The following is a 9,355-nucleotide window of genomic DNA, read 5'->3' as shown; positions in this document are numbered from 1 at the left end:
GAGACTCTATCTCAAAAAAAAAAAAAAAAAAAAAATCAAGGTTTGGCTAGGAAAAGGTAAATAGCAGATATAATATTTAAGTTGGAGGAAGAACCTCATGGAGAAGAGCCACCATTCCAGACACAGATAACAGAAATCTGGACTTTTACATGACAGACAATTATTTTTACTTTATCTAAGCTACTGTTACTTGAGCTCTATTACTTATCTCTGAACCTAATTATAGCTAAAATGTTGGCTTCTGTGGGCCATAAAATAATAATGGCTAACATGAACAGCTTATTTATTAGTTTCCAAGACAGGTGTGAAGAACCGAACATCTATTACCTCATTTACTCTTCATACAACTCTCTGAGTTGGTTGCCACTGTCGTTCTCACTTTAGATCAAGTTTTTTCTTTTAAAGCACCTGGTTCAGGGTCCTAGAGTCGGAAAGTGATTGAGCTGGGATTCCACTCTTAACCACATCTCCATTCTTCTTTCTCTCACAGATACTTCAAAACAACATACAGACTGCTATGTTATGAAATTATAAACCACTAATCTGTTAGATAAACTGACTTTCTAAAAAGACTTTCTAATTACTTTATTTCAGTTACTGAAGGATCCAGTGAAAAGGACAAAGATCTTTTCACTCAGGGCCCAGATGCAGCCGTCGCAGGGTTTCTTTCCCTTACCTACTGAATTTAAAAACATTCTGGCCTGAGAACTTTTTGTAACTGGTCCTTCAGATGTAAATAGCAGTGTTTACCCTCTTGTATCACATAAAGATGCTGAGAGAATTTGTTTTATGGTTCAGAGAAGTATTGAAGCACAACTTTTCAATGCTTAAGGTAATTTTCACCAGTGAGGAATTGCTTCTGTCTGTTTGCAGTGTGACCTGGCTACAGTGGTCTATAAATTAGGGCTGTTTATTATTAGTGGCAAAAAGGAACTCATCCCAGCTGAATCAGGCCTTTTTAAGGAGATTTCCAGGAAGCCCCATCCAATGACATTCCTCATACATCTTATTGATTGTCCACCTATAAATGCCAGGAAAGTTTAGAAATGCAGCTTGGTATATGGCTATCATTAGCTTGGTATATGGCTGTCCCAAATACAATCTGTTGCTAAGGTAGAGAGGGAGGAGAGACTGGGAAGGCAACCAGCCGTCTCAGCCAAAAGAATAACCGCCATGGGTAGAGCACACAGACACTTTACTGTTGACTCTGCTTACCCCTACATCTAGACGTTCACAGGAGTGTGGATGGTTTCAACCAACATGCAACACAACACACTTTTGTCTTTTGAAGGTCAGCGTATCAGGCAGAGAATAAGAGAGTGAAGACCCTGGAAGATGCTGGAATGTCTGCTTCCAGTTTAGGAGATGATGGGCTCTTTTATTCATCTAGTTGGACTTCTTTTGAGTATTGATTGGGGTAACAGTTTTGTTGTTAGAAAAGGGAACTTTTTCACCTTAGTTCCGATGCTGCACTGAAAACCTGACATTTTTATTCTTTTTAGATGGCCCTACTGAAAGCAACACAAGGAAAACACTTAGCATGTAAATCCCTTTCTTTTTCATCTGAAAATAACATCAGTTATTGCATCATCTGAAAAGAAGTTATCTTTTGCAGTTAATCAATGACATTGCCTTTGAATATTCAATTCCTGTTAACACAGAATTTGAAACTTCAGTTGAGTTGTATTAGTTAATGATTATCAGGCCTACAAAATGACCTTCTATAACCTGTCATCTGGGAAAATAGAAACAAAGGGATCTTTCCAGTAATTGCAGTTACTGGAATTATTTAATATATGCTTAGAATTGAAAAAATTTAAATATGTTCATATATGACACTATGCAAATTTAGATGATTAAAATGATGCTGTTGCATCTATAATATGGGATTATCATTAACTTTTGTAAGCCTAAATGCCATTAGGTTAGATAAATTAAAAATCCCTCTAGAAGTCAAGCCTTCCTTACATTTGGCCATCAATCAAGCATTTCCTGCTGGGTTCTCTGTCTTGGAAACAGACATCAGCCTTCTCCCCGGTATCCAGGCCAGACGCATGTTAACAGAATAACCAAATTCTGTAAAATATTTAAAGAGGTTTACTTTGAGCCAATATGAGTGACCATGCCCCAGGGTACAGCCTCAAGCTATCCTGAAAAAGTGTAACCAAGGCAGTCAGGGTACCGTTTTGCTTTATGCATTTTAGGAAAACAAGAATTGTAAGTAAATTCATAAATCAGTACATGGAAGGTATATGTGGGTTCAGCCTAAAGAGGCAAGATATGTTGAAGTTGGGAGGTGGGAGGAGAGGTGAGGGGTTGGGTGAGGGGGCTTACAGGTGATAGGTGGATTCAAAGGTTTTCTCATTGGCAATTGGTTGAAAGAGTTAAACTTAGTCTAAAGATTTGAAGTCTGTAGAAAGAAATGTTTGAGTTAAGATAAGGGGGGGTTGTGGAGACCAAGCTTCTAATAAAATAGTAATGTACATGAAGACTCCAGATAGCAGCCTTCAGAGAGAATAGATGGTAAATGTCTCTCTTCAGACTTTTAAGGTATCAGACTCTCATTTCATCTCTCCTAGATCCAGGAAAGACCTAGAAAGGGAAGTTCTGGCAGCATTAATGAAGATTCTTTACAGATGCAGGTTTCCTCCACAGGACATGGCTTTGCAGGCCATTTCAAAATATGTCAAAGAAATATATTCAGGGGTAAAATATTTTCATTGTCTTTAGGGTGTGCTATCCGTCTTGTGATGCTATACCAGAGTCAGGTTGGAATTTGATATCTTATTGACACAAAGAGTCTGTTTCGTCAGTCTTATTATCACTATTTCAATGTTAATGCTGGTCAATTGTGCCCAAACCCCAAAAGGAAGAGGGTATGACTTCCCTTTACATCATGGACGGAATGCAGCTTTTCAGATTTTCCTGGGGTCCCCTTGACCAAGAGGGGGTCATTTCAGTTGGTGGGAAGGCTTTTATTTCTGGTTAACAAGCCTGAGAACCAACCTAGACTGTTCCCTTTCTCTCGTGCCCAGCCCCATCTAGCTAGTTATTTTGTCCTGAGGATTCCACCTTTCTGGTACTAATTGCATCTGTTCTGTACTTTCCTTTTCCAGGCTGCTGTTCTGGTTAAGGCCTTGTCATCTCTTATCTGACAATGTTTCAGCAAAAGTCTATGATGGGGTCCCTCTGCCCACAATTTCAACTCATTCAATCCATTCAAATCCTCTAGAGTTCCAGAGATATTTCTAAATTACAAATCTGAATTTCTCACTACTCTCTTGTTGAAAATGCTTTATGGCTCTACAATTTTCAGGATAAAGGCCAGTCTCCTTGGCTTAGCATTTGAGGTTTGGCCTTGCTTTTGCCTGTCACTCTAATCTTATCCCTGTCACACCCTTATTCACATCCTCGCTCCAACCTCACTGAACAACTATTTACTCCCTACGTATGTCATGCTGTTTACTACCTCCATGACATTTCAGTTCCGTTCCCTCTAGAATTCCGCCAGAATCCCTTCCATTCTCTTCCTCAATTCTTTAGCATCTTTGTCTTGTCCTTCCAAACTGCTCAAGTGCTACCCTTCAAAGAAGCCCTCTTTTCCTACCTGTCTCATTTAGCCACCCAGCCTGTGTGCTTCTAAATCACCCTGCATACCTCTAGAAGTAAGTCACTCTACTTGACCCCTTGAAACCCCTTCATCTACTTGGGTCTCACCACTAATAAAGAGCTCCTGGAGGACAGGAGCAATTTTTTTTTTTTCTTTTGTATTCCTACAGCCCAGCACAGTGTCTGTCATAGAGTGGATGCTGAATAAAACTTTGGTAAGCAACATAAGGGAAGAATCACAGAGTTTGGAATATTAAGCTGCATCAGTTTTTGCAAGTACCCATAATAGCATGCTCAAAAAAAAACAAACAAACAGACTCTGCCATGCCACCTCCCAGCCACCTTTCACTCATCTCTTACTGTTTGAGACTAACGCTGACATAGTGAAGAGCACATTCTCGTTCTCAACAGTTCTACTGGGGGAAAGAAATGAAGCACCTTTTTTAACCTTTTGGTTACATTTAAAACACAGAAGAGCTTGAACAGGAATGGAAATTACCCAACACAAGTGCTGCTACCTTCTCACATTTACGGCAGACATAGCTATGACAGCACTCTATTCTCTGAGATCTCAGAACCAGTCTCCTATCAGCCCATGAGACAGCCACAACTACTCAGTCAGCATGTGCTCTCCCTGAACTGGATTAATAGGTGTGACATAGAAACCCAAAATTATTGGAGGGGAGATTGGGAGCAGGTTAGCACCTGGGTCCCTCTAGACTGGGATAGTGGCAAGTGTCCCTTCCATCTTTAGAATGTCTCCCCTGTTCCTTCTGGGGAATGTCCTTGCCCACTCCAAACACAGGGCTTGGATGGATGCTGCCTTTTCTCATAGGCAGGCAGTGGGCACGAGACTAAACGTGACTTAATTATAAACCTTTTCTGCTATTTTAAAACTCAACACTATTAGTGTCACTATCAGTGTTGAGTTTTAAAATAGCAGAGGTAAAGTGAAATGGGTATAATCTAGTAGTAGTATTAGGTTGGTGCAAAAGTAATGTGGTTTTTGTCATTACTTTTAATGGCATTAAATGCCATTAATAGCATTGCCATTGCTTCAAATTTGCCATTACTTCTAATCTGCCATCACTTTTAGTTGCAAAATCGCAATTAGTTTTTCACCAACCTAATATAATCAAGTCATTGTGTAGTAGTATAATCAAGGAGAGTGAGGCTCAGGAACCGTTGGTCACCATTTTTACCTCCATGTTGACGAAACAATCTGCCACAGGAAAGAAACCAGGTGCGATAAAGAGCAGGTCTTGAAGGTTATTAGTAATCAAGACCCTAAGCCCCAAAGCAGCATTACATGTCAGCTCTTCCCACAGATAGTGGCTTGTCCTAAAATCTTTCCAACATGCCTCTGCTGACCTTAAACTGATTCAAGTTAGTTATCTGTAACTTGTAACCCAAAGAATTCTGACTAATTCAAAACTGTAATACCTAGGACTTTGATATTCATAGAATTTAGCAAGACTTAGCCAAGAATTTGTGGCTTTAAAGCTGTTATGAGAAGTGTTCTAAAACATTGGCAAACAACATAATTTGCCCTTTGCTGCTTTAAGCTAATAAAACAGTGACTGATATGTTAATATTTTTACATTTGATTATTACAAAACTCTTTTATCTTTTCTGGGAAGCACTAGGGTGAAGTGGGATAAAACCCTATACTAGGAGTCAGGTCCCTTAGAGCCCATTTCTGTCCTACCACTAATTAGTTATGCAATCATTTAGCCCAGCCAGTCTTAAGCCATGCATGTTTTTAAAGCAAGCACAAGACTTCAATGTACAAGATTTTGAAAATATTTGGCAAACACCAGATTAACATCTTTAGAATACTTGAATAAGAGAAAGATGAATATTTCAGCAGAAAACAAACAAAAGATGTGAACAGGCAATTCACAAAAAGATGTAAATGGTTAATAGAGCCTTGAAATAGGCTTAACCACATTGATCACCAAAGACATACATACAAGTGAAAACAACAGAGATCTAATTTTCTGACTTCCACATCACCAAAGACTTAAAATATACACAATTTCTGATATTGTTGAAAGCATTTGGGATCAAGAATTCTCATACCTTGATCTTACAAGATTTCTACAGGCAACGTGAAAAGGCATAGTAATATTTTATTGTGTATTCCCTTTAGCCCAGCAATCCCACTATGGACAATTTATTCTAGGGAAATATCAAAACAAGTGTGCAAAGATGTCTGCACAAGTTCTGAACATTGAAGTGTATCATGGCAGTGTTTATTATGTATAAAAGTAAGAATAACATAAATTTCCATCAATCAGGTATTGGCAAAATAAAATCACAGGGAATCCAATCAGTAGAACATTGCAAATTTTGTCAAAGGGAAGAGTTAGATCTACATGCCTACAATAGTGGCAACCCTAGAAAAGTGTTTGGTGCTGGGTATGTGCTCAATAAATAGTTGTTAAATGAGTCAATTATTTTTAAAAGGTGTCAGATATTATAATACATTAAAATATTAAGAGTTAGAACACAATCCTATTTCTCTAAAACAAAAATGAGTTGTTCGTGTACATGCACAAACATTTTCAGGAGAAGATACGTAAGGTTTTGTGGTGGTTATGTTCTAGAGGTTTGACAGGGAAAATTTCACTTTCTATTTAATACACTTCCGTACTTTTTGTTTGCTTCTTTTTACAGTGAGTATGTATTGCTCTTTTTTACGAGTTTATTAATTGTATAACTAATACATGAATACAGTCTCATATTTTAAATATTAAGCTATACAATGTAATTGTGCTCTCTTGACGAACCTCCAATTCCAGTCCCCTTTCCAGAAATAAGACTATTGACAGCATATTCTTCTAGACCTATTTATATATGTTTAACCACACTTGTTTAGTTTTAATGGGTGCTATTTTTTCCCTTAAATTATATCATACTGTGTGTATTACTCAGCTACTTTCTGGTTTTATTTAACAATATGTCTTAGGAGTCTTTACGTGTAAGATATAGAGGCGTATCTCACTCTTTTTTTTTTTTTTTTTTTCCGCCCGGGCTGGAGTGCAGTGGCCGGATCTCAGCTCGCTGCAAGCTCGCCTCCCAGGTTTTACGCCATTCTCCTGCCTCAGCCTCCCGAGTAGCTGGGACTACAGGCGCCCGCCACCTCGCCCAGCTAGTTTTTTTTTTGTATTTTTTAGTAGAGACGGGGTTTCACCATGTTAGCCAGGATGGTCTGGATCTCCTGACCTCGTGATCCACACGTCTCGGCCTCCCAAAGTGCTGGGATTACAGGCTTGAGCCACCGTGCCCAGCCTATCTTACTCTTTTTAACCGAAGCATGACATTCAAAACTATAGTTATACCCTAAAATTATGTAACCATTATTTTATTGATAGAAATTCAGGTATTTTGTTTTGTTTTTCAGACTTGGCCTAATTAAAACATTGGTGCAATTAAAATTTTTGAATAAGGCTTCTTACACACATTTCCTAGCTGTTCTTTAAATAGTTATCTGGGAATTGAATTGCTTAGTCAGTATAAAAACCCATTAAAATTCTTAATAATTTTGAATAGGCGCTGCCCAAATGCATACCAAAACAACTTTATGCTTACACCAACAGTATGTATTTTCTATACACTGCTGTGATACACAATAGTTTATTTTTTCTGATCCTCTCCCTTCCCCACTCTCCTCCCTCAAGTAGGACCCAGTGTGCATTGTTCCCCTCTATGTGTCCATGTGTTCTCATTATTTAGCTCCCACTTATAAGTAAAAACATGGTATTTTGTTTTGTTCTTGTGTTAGTTTGCTAAGGATAATGGCCTCCAGCTCCATTCAAGTTTCTGCAAAAGACATGATCTCAGTGTTTTTTATGGCTGCATAGTATTCCATGGTGTATATATACTAGAGATTTTCTTTATCCAGTCTACCATTGATGGGCATTTAGGATAATTCCATGTCTTTGCTATTGTGAAAAGTGCTGCAGTGAACATGTGGATGCACATATCTTTACAATGGAATGATTCATACTCATTTGAGTATATATCCAGTAATGGAATTGTTGGGTCAAATGGTACTTCTGTCTTTAGCTCTTTGAGTAATTGCCACATTGTTTTCCACAATGGTGGAACTAATTTACATTCCCACCAGCAGTGCATAAGCATTCCCTTTTCTCTGCAACCTCACCAGCATCTTTTTTGTTTGTTTGTTTGTTTGTTTGTTTGCTTTACTTTTTAGTAGTAGTCATTCTGACTGATGTGAGATGGTGTCTCATTGTGGTTTTGATTTGCATTTCTCTAATGATCAATGATACTGAGCTTTTTACATATGCTGTTCGCTGCATGTATGATTTCTTTTGAAAAGTGTCTGTTCATGTCCTTTGACCTTTTTTAATGGGTTTTTCTTCTTTGTAAATTTGCTTAAGTTCCTTATACATACTAGGTGTAAGTATATATGGCTCCTTATATATACTAGGGATAAGACCTTTCTTAGATGTAGAATTTGCAAATATTTTCTCCCATTCTGTGGATTGTCTGTTTACTCTGTTGATAGTTTCTTTTACTGTAGCTCTTTAGTACAATTAGATCCCATTTGTCAATTTTTGCTTTTGTTGCAATTGCTTTTGCTATCTTCATCATGAAATTTTTGCCCATTTGATAGTTTCTTTTTTTGCGTAGTAAAAGAAACTATCGAATGGGCAAAAATTTCATGATGAAGATAGCTCTTTAGTTTAATTAGATCCCATTTGTCAATTTTTGCTTTTGTTGCAATTGCTTTTGATGTCTTCATCATGAAATATTTACCAGTTTCTACGTCCAGAATGGTACTGCTTAGGTTGTCTTCCAGGGCTTTTTGTTTTGGGTTTTACATATAAGTCCTTAATCCATCTTGAATTGATTTTTGTGTATGGTATAAGGAAGGCATCCAGTTTCAATCTTCTGTGTATGCAGAAGCACACTAATTATTGAATCCCAGCACCATTTATTGAATAAGAAATCCTTTCCCCATTGCTTGTTTTTCTCTTCATTAGTCTAGCTAGTAATCTATCTATTTTATTAATTTTTTCAGAAAAACAAACTCCTGGGTCCATTGATCTTTTGCATAGTTTTCACATCTCAATCTCTTTTGGTTCAGCTCTCATTTTGGTTATTTCTTATCTTCTGCTAGCATTGGGATTGGTTTGCCCTTGCTTCTCTAGTTCTTTCTGTTGTGATGTTAGGTTTTTAAATTGAGATATTTCTAACTTTTTCATATGAGTGTTTAGTGCTATGAATTTCCTTCTTAATATTGCCTTAATTGTGTCCCAAAGATCCTGGTATGTTGTATCATTGTTCTCAGTTTCAAAGAACTTCTTGATTTGTGCCTTAATTTCGTTATTTACCCAAAAGTCATTCAGGAGCAGCTTGTTTAATTTCCATGTACTTGTATGGTTTTGAGCAATTTTCTTAGTCTTTGTTTCTGTTTTTACTGCACTGTGGTCCAAGAGAGTGGCTGGCATGATTTCAGTTTTTTTGCATTTACTGAGGATTTTTTTATGTCCAATTGTGTGGTTATCTTTAGAGTATGTGCCATGTCGTGGTGAGAAAAATGTATATTTTGGTGCTTATGGTTGTAGAATTCTGTGGATGTCAATCAGGTCCAATTAGTCCAGTGTTGAGTTCAGGTCCTGAATATCTTTGCTAATTTTCTGCCTTGGTGATCTGTCTCATACTGTCAATGGGGTGTTGAAGTCTCTCAATATTATTGTGTGGGAGCCTAAGACTC

This window comes from Colobus angolensis, unplaced genomic scaffold (assembly GCF_000951035.1).
Source record: "Colobus angolensis palliatus isolate OR3802 unplaced genomic scaffold, Cang.pa_1.0 Scaffold244, whole genome shotgun sequence".
Classification (NCBI taxonomy): domain Eukaryota; kingdom Metazoa; phylum Chordata; class Mammalia; order Primates; family Cercopithecidae; genus Colobus; species Colobus angolensis.
Note: the sequence above shows the minus strand (reverse complement) of the source record.